Source organism: Mus musculus, chromosome 6 (assembly GCF_000001635.26).
Source record: "Mus musculus strain C57BL/6J chromosome 6, GRCm38.p6 C57BL/6J".
NCBI lineage: Eukaryota > Metazoa > Chordata > Mammalia > Rodentia > Muridae > Mus > Mus musculus.
In genome coordinates, this window is record NC_000072.6 from 136977500 (window position 1) to 136989458 (window position 11959).

Genomic DNA, 11959 nt, shown 5'->3' on the forward strand with positions numbered 1-11959 from the left:
TGCTTCTGCCCGTCCCAGAAGCTGTCCGGTTCTCTGGCGCACCCTCTAACCTGTTCAGACTAATTTCCTAAGTTCTGCTGAGTCCCGGAACCAAGATGGCGACCGCTGCTGCTGAGGCTGAGGCCGCCTCCCAAGCCAGGCGGACACCTGTCCTCTGGTCCGGATGGTGGCCGGTTGTCTGCCGCTCTTTTTCTTATAACAACTGCTTACGTAAGATTAAGTAGTACTTAAGTTAACTCGCACAGTTCAATTTATTAGTTGAATTATTAAGGAGTGTTCCCACTATATTTGTGAACAAGATACAAGTGACTTTAGTTTAAAATCTATTTAGTTGGGCTGGTGAGATGGTTCAGTGGGTAAGAGCACCCGACTGCTCTTCCGAAGGTCTGGAGTTCAAATCCCAGCAACCACATGGTGGCTCACAACCATCTCACAACCATCCGTAACAAGATCTGACTCCCTCTTCTGGAGTGTCTGAAGACAGCTACAGTGTACTTACATATAATAAATAAATAAATCTTTTTTAAAAAATCTACTTAGTTAAACAAAAATATTTCTGTTCAAATATTGTATAATTCCATAAACCTAAATATATACCTACATATATCATAAAATCTTTGGTATCAACTATATTTTTTCTAAATGCTAGTGTTACAGGTTGGCTTATGTTTTATGATAGGAAAAATACATTTAGATCTTTTTGTTTATGAATATAAACAGGGTCCTGAAGTCACTAAACTGAATCAAAGGTAGGCTGTAACCAAGTGTGGCTGTTTCCCCATGAGAAAAGGGATGTAAAAGATACACACACACACACACACACACACACACACACATACACACGCACACACACATGCACACACACTCGCTCAGGCAGGGGAGATGGTCATAAGAGAATGGAGTTTGGTGACAAGCTGCTATGACCAAACAGTGCCTAGGGCAACCAGAAGCAGAAGAGGTTGTTTTTGGGGTGGCCCAGCCTGGTCAGTGCTTGGATTTCATCCTCAAACCTTGCAGACTGGAAGAGAATTTGTTTCCATTGTTTTTCTGCCCATTGGTTGGTGATACATTATCCCTGACATGGGAAGCTAACATCCTGTGTTAGACCTTGACAGACATACAGAGGGTAACATTTCCTCTCCTTCCAGAAGTGGGAGGAGCCTGTTCATGCTGCATATTCTTGCCGGTGCCAGAATTTCAAAGAAGGAAATCAGGTGTGGTTCCTGTATCCACAGCATTGGTACTCTAGTGGAGATAAATATTAAACAAGAATGCACCTGGAACCTCAAAACACCACCTGTGTAGGGTCCGTGATTCTTTGTGGCATAAAAGACCACACATAGATGTAATGGAAAAATAACCAGGTAAACAAGCCATCAGGTCAGGCATCCTGTAAAGAAGGTGTTATGGGGCTGGAAAGATGGCTCAGAGGTTAAGGGTACCAACTGCTCTTCCAGAGGTCTTGAGTTCAATTCCCAGCAACCATATGATGTCGCATAACCATTTATGAGCTCCGATACCCCTTTCTAGTCTGCAGGCATATATATATATTAAAAGAAGGTATTACAGATGGGAATACACCAGGCAAAGAGAGGGCAACACAAAAGCCCAAGGCTGCAGGGAATTGGGCAAGTTAATGCAATTTCGGGGAGGCAGCGAGAGAACACACCGAGGAAGCCTGAGAGACCTATGGGGACAGGGTGCACAGCCCGTTAGCACTTATTCATCCATCGAGAATGGAAACCAGTCAGCAAGTCTATGCTGTGTTACTGTTCTCGTTGCTTTGGCTGCATGAAACAACTTAAAAAAAAAAAAAAGGACTGATTGCGGCTCCTAGTCTGAGCGGACAGTGATCCAGTTCACAATGGAGGGAAAACCACAGGGGCAGGCAGCCGTGGTGGTAGGAGTGAGCGCCTGCTCCCCCTCATTGCTTGTCTTAGCAGAACAGGAAGCAGAGAGCAGACAGGGACGAGGGACAGACCAGATAAACCTCAATGCCTGACCCCAATGGCCCACTTCCTCTGGTGAAGCCCACTTCCTAAAGGTTCCATAACCTTCCAAAACACCAGCCAAAACCCAAGTCAAGTGTTCAAACACAGACGTCAAACCACGATGCCAGGCTAGTCCGAAGCGGTAGACCAGGCTAGTCCGAAGCGGTGGCATGGTTGCTGAGGGTGGTGTATGGGTCCTTCCTGGCTTCCCCCTACTCGGATCTTCCTTCATCCTCAGCCCCCGGGAAGACAGAATTCAAAGTCTCTGTTGTTTAAATCGTCATGAAACACTTGGAGAACAACGGATGGTGAGCATCGGGAGACCCAGGCAACCACAGCTTCAGGGGCTCGCGTTAGAGCAATGAGCGCTGTGTCTTAGGAAGCCCAGGAGTAGAGAGGGAAGGGAAATGGCTAAGGAAACTGTGTCGGTCTGTGGAGGCCTGCAACATCTATAGTCCCCTGACTGTTAGGACAGATAATCTAGGTAGACCTGACTCAAGAACAGGAAAGACGTTTCCCCGGAAGGATCCCATGCACTGCCTGCAGTCTGCATCTTGTAAATATTTCAGCTGCCTTTCCTTTGACAACCTGCCTTGCAGAGCTGAGACCTGCTCAGCCAGCCTTAGTCATGATGTCCAGTCTAGCCTCTGGTTCAATGGGGACTAGTTTCTCGGTTTGCTTACATGCTATTTCTTATGCTTCTCTGGAGGAATAGTCACAGACACACACACACACACACACACACACACACACACCCCACACCCAAACTGGAGAACCCAACAATTTCCAAGAATTAGCTGGAGGGCTAAACATGCAGCCACCAAGAAGCCGAGGCTGGAAGACTGCAACTTCAAGGCAACTCTGAGCTACACAGGAAAGAGGGAGGGAGGAGGAAACAAAGTATTGGAGGGACTGGCTATAGGAGGAAGTCAGAGTGTCCACAGTGGACGGCAATTCAAGCTCTGTGGTTACTCTGAACACTTGTCACCAGGGTGCTCTAGCCAGAGAGTGGACAAGTCACAGGTTGTAGGACCGGGGGCTGCAGATGGGAGGGAAGCCTGAGGAGACCCTGGTCTCTGCGTGTTACTTAAGGCCTTAAACTATTCTTTCAACCATTTCTCTTGGTTCTTTACTCTGTGCTATTTTTAGCAACAATACTAGCTGTTTAAAAGTCCTAAGTTTGACTTAGACTGCCATCTTGTGGATGTTTGGGTTCACAACAAATAACAAAAATGCTAAAACTAAGTCCCTTTCCTCCTCCTCCTCCTCTTCCTCCTCTTCCTTTTCCTCCTCCTCTTCCGTTTCCTCCTCCTCCTCCTCTTCCTTTTCCTCCTCCTCTTCCTTCTCCTTCTCTCCCTCTTCTTCCTCTCCTTCCCTCCCCATCTCCCTCTCCTCTTCCTCTTCCTTCTCCTCCTTCTCTCCCTGTTCCTCCTCTCCTTCCCTCCCCATCTCCTCCCTCTCCTCCTCCCAGCCTCTTCCCTTCCTACAGACTCTCACTGTGTATCCCAGGGTGACTGAAGTTGGATGCTGATTGTGTATTGGGAACCATCCCTCAGCCCCCCCCCCCACACCGAGCATCCTCTTGTCTTTGCTGTCATCTCTTCTCTGTGCCTCATCTTATTGCTGACTTGGAAAGAAAGCACAGCTCATGGATCCTGCTCAGTTGGCCAGATACCAACACTGTGGTGACTGCTTGTTTTCCGTTTTCAGCCTTGAGTGCTTCTATTAGTAAAGTCAGAGCGAGTGATGATGACCTACTACCTCTTCCATTGTCAACATGTCCTAGGAATGTGTGTTCTGATGTCGGGAATGGAACTCAGCCCATTCCATTAGGAAAAACAGGATAGAATGAACTTAAACATAGACCTTCCACAGTGGTCCAGCAATCTCACTACTGGACCCAGAACTAAACTAATTATTCTGTCACAGAGCTGTCTTCCCTCTCTCATCTATCGTGTCGATGTTTCTCTTGGTCCTTTACTCTGTGCTACTTCTGCAAGTAAGACTAGAATGTCACTAGTAAGACTAGAGAAATAAGGAGTGGACCAGTGGGGACTTCAACAGAGGAACACATGTAAAGAAAAAGCGATGGACCAGGCAACAGAGTACCATCCGGCCTTGAAGAGGAGTGCAGGCCCTCATTTGTAACAGCACAGGTGAGCGTGCGTGTACATGTTCAGTGGAATAAGCCATGAACAGAAAGACAAATATTGTGATCTCCACTGTGGAAGGTTGAAAACAAGTCAGACTCACAGGAGCAGAGGGTAGAGTGTTGGCTTCAGAAATCAGCCGGAGGGGTTGGAAAGGTGGTGGATAGACAGATAACTTCAATGAGAGAACAAATAAGTTCAAAGCTCAGTTGTAAACAGTGGTGACAAATGTTAACACAAATATATTGCCTTTGAAAAATTACTGGCTTTCAATATTTTTACCACTCACAACATAAGTACGTGGGGTAATACATTTGTTAAGCATTTCATTGAGCCATTCCACAGTGTCTGTGTCCGAGTGTGTGTGGTGTGTGTGTGTGTGTGTGTGTGTGTGTGTGTAGTACCACCTGTCAATTTTACAAACATGCAGGCAGCTAGGTATAGTGGTTCACATCTAAATCCCAGTATTCAGGATGTGGAGGCAGAAGGATTCAGAATTCAAGGCCAGTCTGCCTACATGAGACCTTGTCTTAAAAAAAAAAAAAGGGAAAGGAAGACTGGGGGGGGGGGCAGAAATAGGAAGGGTGGATGGATGAATAAAAAGATGATAGATAGATAGATAGATAGATAGATAGATAGATAGATAGATAGATAATAAATAGATAATAGACAATCAGTCAGTCAGACAGACAGATAATGAATGGGTGAATGCCTAACAAAGCGTTGAATGTCTAAGCCCTCAATCTCTTATGCCTTATTGATTAGGGAATATTTTTAAGATCTCTTCCAAGATATTCAGTAGAATACAGAACGTAAGAAGCCTAAACGTTTCCGGAGACCAATAGAAGATGGAACTTGGTGAGTTTGAGAGGAACCAGATATAGTGTTGTGGGGACAGCACGGGCTTCTTGCTGGGGGCCATCTGAAAGCTGTGACCATTGTGAACTTGGAGCCAACCCAAAAGACACGGTTTGCCTGTGGTGTTTCAGAAGGAAGGCTGGCCTCTGAAGCATCACCTCTGGTTTTTAATGTCATCTAAAAGCCTGCTCGAATGCTCATTGCTAGATCTCTTTGAGAGGGGTCACTTCAGACACCCACAAGGTGTGCCTGGGTCCAAAGGACATGCGGGTGAGTGCTTTTCTCTGTGCTCGCCGACACTCCTCAGTGTTCAGAGATGTTGCTGGTGTGGACTTTGGTTCTTTCCAGATTTGTGGTAACTGTAAGGTCTCTTGGTCTCTCTCTCTCTCTCTTTTTTAAATGGGACACAAAGTTAATGAGGCTTACTCGACATGAATTGCTAACAGTTGAAGTAATGGCCAATGCACAAGAAAGTTAATATAGAATATTAATCCCCATGAGTCGAGATGATCACTGTTAATTAGCAACTTGGGTGTGCTTGTCATATTAGGAAAAGAAAGTGGATCGGACGTGCCTTGGTCCCTACAGACCTTTAGTCTCTAAGTTTATACCACTTTTCTCACGCACAGTGTGTTTGTTTGTTGTGTGTGTTCCCTGTTAGAATAGTAGTTCCTTAAAGACACTGTATTAGCTTCTCTGCTGTAGCTGTGCTAAAAATACCACTAAAAAAAAGCAGCTTAGAGGGGAGAGAATTTCTTAGGCTTATGGTTCCAGAGACACAAATTTCATCATAGCAGGCAAGGAATAGCAGTAGATCGCAGAGTTCGAGGCTGGCCTAGCAGTCAGAAAACATCGATAGCACATTTCATCCACACACAGGAAGTGGTGAAAGTAAGCAGGAGGTGAGGTCAGGCTGTAAAGCCCACCCATGGTGACCTCTGACCTCCAGCAAAGCTCAGCTGCCTAAATGGCCCACAGCCTCCTGGCGCAGTACCATCTGCAGGGGATCAAGTGCTCGGATCCTCGAATGACCCCCCACTGAGCAGAACCCACACATTGATTGTTCTACGCACAAGCATCTTACCACCTAAAAAGGCAGCAGGAAACAGAATGAACCCAAGAGACACTTCTTGGGTCTCTTGGGTCAATAAATGAACAGACAATTGTTTTTATGTATGGCTAATGACAAGAGTCATTATGCTGTCAGTAGAGTTCCTCTCTCCAGCCAAGGAGACCTGCAACTTTGTTACAAAGTTAAAATTTCTGTAAACCATAGTTTTTAGTAGAATATCTTCTGGGGCTTTAGAAAAATCTATTTTAGTTTACATGGAAGATCGTCTCAGAAGATACAGCACTCATTTATTAAGCCACAGAAAGTCTTCTCCAAGTCAGTGTGTGCTTGGCTCTGTGATGCTGGAGGTAGGGCCACTGAAAGTATCTGTTGGGTTCCCTTAGGCCTCTCTGGGTGGACCCTGGAGGCTGACGTCCTTGTTCTTGTCAGCATCCTAGCAACAGATTCCCTGTTCCATTATGGGAGGCTGGTGGCTGCCCCTCCTGTTCTTTCTTGCCTCCCCACTAAAGCCTTAACTATGGCTGTCAGTAAGCTTTCCTCTGAGCAGATAGGGTGTGTATCCAGCTCCTCTAGGCCCTTCCAACCCACATTCCCATCAGTTCTGCTTCGCTAGAGTGCACATTACATCTGGAGTCACCTCTGTATTCCTCAGGGTCCCTCCTCTGCATCCTCACCCCTGTTCTCAATTCTTATTCATTCACTGTGATTAACGTGTGATAGTTCCCTGAACTAGAATCCGATGTTTAAAAATGCCCTTCAAAGCCCCGATTCTATAGCTACACATGCCTCTATGAATTGTATACTTCATAGCTCTAATAACTTGCTGCAGACATTCAGGGCTTGTTTTAATTTAAAGTACAATTTTATGATTATAAAGTATTTTTCTAATGATGATTTAAACTCATGAGCCAAATAGGAATAAATTTAGAATGTCAATACTATATTGCTATGTATCCTTTTAAAAATATTATTTATTCTTTGTGAATTTTACATTATGCACCCCAGTCCCACTCAGCAGGTGGGCTTCTGGGTGGCTGCATATCAATTTTAACACATTGAAATTGGATTAATGTTCTTTTAAAAGAAATATTTGTCTTTATTTTATGTGTATGTGTTTTGCCTATCTCTATGTCTGTATACAAGTTTCATACAGTGTCTGAGGAGGTCAGAATAGGGCGTCAGATACACTAGAAGTAGAGTTATAGATGATTGGAAGCTGATCTGTGGGTGTGGGAAATGAACCTAGATCCTCTGGAAGAGCAACCAGTGCTCTTAAACACCAAGCCCTTTTCTCCAGCCATATATATGTATATGTATGTGCATGTAATTGTACATGTATATATATTTAACCTATTCCTTTTTTAAAAATGTACCCCCTTCCAAGGAAATGATCCACCCTTCAGTGATTCATAAATGACTCGTGAACTTGAAGAGTACACCTTTCTATAATATTGAGGTGGAGAAATATTTTCTATAGGTTGAGAATTCTATCCCCATACAGGAGTAACAGTTAGTTGCCAGGTCACGCCCTGATTCTCCACTGGGGTGGCCAGAGCACTGCCTGGCATGCCACCAGAGAAGGCAGGGCAGAGTCCATAAGGGGTGGTCCACAATCCCCGTTTTCCTTCACCAGACTAGAAGGAGAAACAGTAGGATCTGGGATGAAGGCTGTGTTTCCCAGTTTCCTGTGTACCTGGATGTCGCTGTCATATTGCTGGGAGTCGAGAATGGGGGTCCCTGATCTATGCTCCCTCTCAAGGCATCCATGTTGCTGGGGGCAGGAAGGGGAAGGCAGAGTTCGAGATGTGGGCGGGGCACGGTTTGAATCCACGTGAGGGCGTGAGCATGGAGGGGCCTGAAGACAGAAGGCTTTCTCCAGGGGATTTCGACATGGCTCATTATGATGAAGAGACGATTCTTGCTTGTTCAGACTGCTTTATTTGACCCAGGAAGAGCAGCTCATTGGCTGAATGCGAGGGGCCCTATCTAGATACCTCATTATTATGGAGAACTCCCCGTGTTTATGCTACACAACCCAGTGTCCAGGGACCTCAGTGGGAGTCATGGTTACAGGATCCAGAGCAGGTAGAGGTAGGCAGGGAGCGGCTGAGATTCCCCGGGTTTGAGCTCATTCAACCTTACCATTTATTATGCCTGTCTGGTAACAAGGTCCCACATGCCCTACATTTAGTCATTTAAAAAATATTTTTCCTTATATGGGATACTTTGACTGGTTTCCAGGCAGCTTGATTTTATGAGCCCACTTGCATCTTCCCAAAGCGGTATGCTCACAGCAAGAGGGATGGTGACATGAGACACGTAGCGTTGGTGAATTGTGGGTTAGGATGTGTCTGCTATCTGGGGCAGAGACGACAGCTTCAGAGAGGGGACTGTTTGACGGAAACACCTTGGAAGGAGCCACAGTGGGGATACACGTACTGCTACTTAAGATTGTCGAAGTTGTTTGTGATTTATTCACAGTCACGTCTCCAGCAGACATCCATTGACCTGGGGTCCAGCAACCGCTCTGATGCTGTTAACAGCAGCATTTTCTCATGATCTGCAAGAGCTTGAAAAGCTGCTACAGCCGGGACTCCAGCCGTCATGACTGACGTGGAGCACGCGTACCTCCCTCCTGCTCACGTTGCTGCAGCTCCTGTCTGCTGCTTAGCTCCTCTCACTGACTGGTGTTATACTCTCATTAGTCAATTCAGTCTTCACAAGCCTGTCGAGCTGGTACCACAGCGACAGTGTTTACCATGAGGGTTGAACTAAAAATGGAACTCCTCTCAGGACAGGTGGTGGAACTGGCTCTTAGTTAAGTCCGAGTCTAACGCCAGATGTTTTAGCCTGATTTCGCCCCTCCCTCCCATTATAAGCCATAATGTGTGCTCTCATATAACCTTGCAGGAGTAATCTACGTTTCTACGTTAACGATGGCTGTATAAGACTCACACCCTTATGGTCTAACCTTCCATGTTTCTCTCATAGGATGCCCTCTTTTATTTGTAGGATAAGTATTATGAAATGTAGTATAGAGTTTTTGTTTGTTTTCTTTTTTGAAATAGGGTTTCTCTATAGAGCCCTGGCTGTCCTGGAATTTACTATGTAGAGCAGGCTGGCCTCAAACTCACAGAGATCCCCCTGCTTCTGCCTCTGAGTGCTGGAATTAAAGGCGTGCGCCACCAAGCCCAGCTCATCAGTATGGGTTTTAAAGGACCAACCAGTTCTCAGATTCTTCACTGAAAGCATCCTTCTGACCTCATTCTCCTGTTGCCTTAGCAACTGTGAGTGATGATTGGCAGAGCACGTGTCTGGGGCCCTGGTACTCCCATTGGTGAGTTCCTGAGGAAAGCGGGTGCTGCCGCAGGCCCCGTGAAACCCAGTGAGACTGCATTCGTGGGCTGCCTACCAGGCTGGACAGTTCCTCGTGATCCAGACCTGTCAGCTTATCTGTGAACGATCTAAGCTTGTGCCTGGAGTGTGTGTGAATTCTGATTGGATGAGGTGGGGTGGAGCTAGAAGGAGGAGTCGGCAGCGAGTAGTGAGAAGAGTTTAGCCCTTGCTGCAAGATGGATGGAGTAGTAGAAGCTGCTGTTGTAAGTGGTAGAAGCTAGCTGTTGTAAAAGAAGCCAATAGTAGTGAAGAGAGTTTTTTAGCCCTTGCCCTAGGTAGAAGCCAGAAGTAGTGAATAAGAGTAGCTTTAGCTCTTGCTGTGAGTAGTGGTAGAGTAGTGAGTAGTTTAGCCCTTGCCCTAAGAAGAAGCTGCTGGGGAAGAGAGCTGTAAAAGAAAAAGCCTGAAGTAAAGGCATTGCTGCATGAACCCAACTTGGTGTCTGTGTCATTCTTGTCGCCACTGGCCAGGAGTGGAGATGACAACGACAAGTTCCAAAGTCAGCATTACCATTTGATGGCTATAGAATGGTGGTATAGTATTAGCTGACACCTTCTAACCTATGTAGGAAAGAGGATCTTTTACTATTTCCTTCTAGCCGCTGGCTTAGTGCATAACACTTCTTTGGTTGTTAGCAGATATTGTCCAGTAAATGCATTGATAACTCTGGGTTCACCAAACACATACTGGACTTTGCCTTCCGTGCCTACGTTTACCCAGAGGAGTGTCTATCCGCTGAGAGTGACAACATATCCACAAATGAACAGATGGTGGCTGTCATGTTGGTATTGTTGTGGGTGAGGGTGACAAGCTCCTGTGGACAAATAGTGTTTGCAATGATCTAGAGGAGTAAAGAGAGACACTCTGTCCAGGCCCTAACATAACTGTGTTTTGCTGAGTTTCTTTTGGTTGGTTATTTTGTTGTTTGGTACAAAGCCCGGTCATACCAGCTTAACACACAGCAAAGTTAAACATTTTTGAATGTTACTTGAGAATCAGAGCATCACAGACAGTTTCAGGCCTTGATGGAGCCTAAAGCCTACCAACCTTGTGTGGGTCTTTCGTGACACAATCCCACCAGCCTTTTTATTCCCGTTCCCCACCCCCTGCCTACTATTTGCACACAGGCTCTCTTTATTTGAAGAGAAGGCAGGAAGACCAAGATAGGACTGTAAATGAATGGTTCCCACAGCTCATCGACACAGAACCAGCAGCTCTTTGAAACATTTGGAAAGGCAAATATTCTTGGGCCCTAACCTAGACCCAAAATAAGATGCTCGAACAGTGGGGCCAACATTCTCTGTGTAAGCAAACCCTCCAAATGATTGAAGTGTGTTACAGAACTTAGAGTCTGTGATTACTAACAGGAAACTGAGGTCTGAGCTGAATGGTCATCCTCCAGCAACATTCCCAGTGAAGAGGTAGACATGCATGGTAGGTGACACCAAATGTGAGGACTTTGCTTGGAACTCCTCTGAGATACAAGCCACTCACTTGCAATCACCCTAATTAGTCCACCTCAATTATACCCCCTTTTCTTATTAAAAAGGACAAAGTTGCACAAATTATGATACTCTCTGATAAATTCTACCTCCAGACAGAGAAGAAGGCACGGGGATCTGCACTGATCAGAGGAGACCATTCCCACCCTAGCTCAGAAGTCCCCAAGAGCATGGCGACTTTGACACTGTTTTCTTTCACTCCTTAGCACCAGGCCACCAGGCTCTTCCCTTTCTGAGGTTAGTAGGGAAGCTGATGAGTAGGGACTTCTTGGTGGTCAGTTAAAGGAAGGAAGTGAATGCTAGAAGTCTCCTCCGAAGCCAATCGTGGATGAGAACAAGAGCCACAGACCCAAGGAGGAAGAAAACAGTCCAAATTCCTTGTATTCTGAGAATAGAGGGGCCCCAGAGACTGCAAAGAGTCCTCAGGGACCCCAGCTCTCTCATACTTGTAATTACTTGTCCAGGTCACTACAGAACGCTAGGCCCCGCCTTTTCCATCATCTCAGATATTAATTATCTTCGTTCCTTTTTGGGCCTTTAGGGTTTTTTGTTTGTTTGTTTTATGTATGTGAATACACTGCAGCTGTCTTCAGACACACCCGAAGAGAGTATCAGATCCCATTACAGATGGCTGTGAGCCACCTTTGGGTACTGGGAATTGAACTCAGGACCTCAGGAAGAGCAGTGCTCTTAATTGCTGAGCCATCTCTCCAGCCCAGGCCTTTTGTCTTAAAAAAAAAAAAAAAACTAACTCCCTTCTTCCAGCAGAATTGTGCCTATCGGAGTCATACAACGACTGTCCTCTCTCTCTCTCTCTCCTCTCTCTCTCTCTCTCTCTCATATCTCTTTCTCCCCCCTCTCTCTCATATCTCTCTCTCATCTCTCTCTCTCTCCTCTCTCTCTCCTCTCTCTCTCTCCTCTCTCCTCTCTCTCTCTCTCCTCTCTCCCTCCCTCTCTCTCTCTCTCTCTCTCTCTCTCTCTCTCTCTCTCTC

General features: G+C 45.8%; 1 long non-coding RNA gene across 3 annotated transcripts; it reads left to right on the forward strand.

The window, feature by feature from the left end:
- The first annotated feature begins 3314 nt into the window (after positions 1 to 3314).
- On the forward strand, positions 3315 to 9899 carry Gm30055. 3 transcript variants are annotated; one of them, XR_378077.3, is made up of 3 exons: positions 3315 to 4147; positions 4921 to 4999; positions 8553 to 9899. It is a non-coding gene; the product is annotated as a predicted gene, 30055 (long non-coding RNA). The 3 variants fall into 3 exon arrangements; XR_869519.1 differs by having other exon boundaries at positions 3424 to 4147; positions 4907 to 4999; XR_869518.1 differs by lacking the exon at positions 3315 to 4147 and having other exon boundaries at positions 4785 to 4999.
- Positions 9900 to 11959: the final 2060 nt, after the last annotated feature.